This window comes from Trachymyrmex septentrionalis, unplaced genomic scaffold, assembly GCF_001594115.1.
Source record: "Trachymyrmex septentrionalis isolate Tsep2-gDNA-1 unplaced genomic scaffold, Tsep1.0 scaffold16, whole genome shotgun sequence".
In the NCBI taxonomy this organism is placed as follows: Eukaryota; Metazoa; Arthropoda; class Insecta; order Hymenoptera; family Formicidae; genus Trachymyrmex; species Trachymyrmex septentrionalis.
This window is the reverse complement of record NW_017304758.1, coordinates 1,315,759-1,316,870: the sequence shown is the minus strand read 5'-3', so window position 1 is coordinate 1,316,870 and position 1,112 is coordinate 1,315,759.

Here is a 1,112-nt window from a genome sequence, read left to right as displayed (position 1 = left end):
ACAGACGCTGATTGCGGAAGAGACTCGGCATCGCCAGCGTCGACTGAATGATGCACACTCACGCTCGTTCCCCCGCGCTTTTCTCACACATACACACACACACACACACGCACACGCACACACCGACGCGTCTCGTTCAGACGCAGCTGGACGTATAAATGATATCGTGTTGGATAAAATGCTTTAAGGGTTTAAATTTATTTAGCTTTGAAAAATGTTATGATATACGTGCTGGTATATCTTTTTTTTTTATACATTTTTTTTATACATTTTTTTCTGCACAATGTTTCATATAATTATTGCAAAAGAGATCTCTCTATATCAAGTTGTGATAATTTATTAAGATTGGGTAATGTGACATTATTGCATTTTAAATAGAATTTATTTGTACAGTTTCTTAATATTTTACATATCGAATTGTGTTAATCTTCCCGTGCAATATACTGTAATTAACACGATCAGCAATATTTCTATAATCAATGTACATTGCTCGTCTTGATAGCTACACGAAAAATGCGATAGATAGGCCGTGTAGTTACCTGATCAGGGTCTTAATTTATACTGTTTCCACAACGGGATTCACCCTTCTGGTCTGAGATTACCGCAGGATTGCGAGATACGCGTGATGGGAGCGGATAATATTAATTGCTTCAATGAGGTGATTAATTTTGCAAAAATGTCGTTGCTGTGCCTTCCCTAGTTACACGGATGTAATCAGGAATTTATGAACCGGAGCGAATCTTTTATTTTGTTCATATCGAGAGGAACGATATGATTAAGTTTTGTTTATGGCGTTTTAAATTTCAAAATTGCAGTGTTTTGCAATATTGATCCAGAATAGTCGAGATACTAGAAGCTCGAAATAAGTACCTGCACGCTCTACGCAAGATGGAAGACCTATTATCGATTACCGTTTATAAATATGTATCTTGTTGATGCAAATTTTTGTGATTTATTACATAATGCGATGTTGATGTCATTTTTTGCAATTTTGTGGGTGGTTATCAGTTTTATAACGTGGCAAGTAACTTCCGTGATTAAGTTGTTAGTACGTGAGCAGGGTGAGAAGTACATTCAATGTTTTCCCCTCCGGCAATCGGAAAAGAACATAA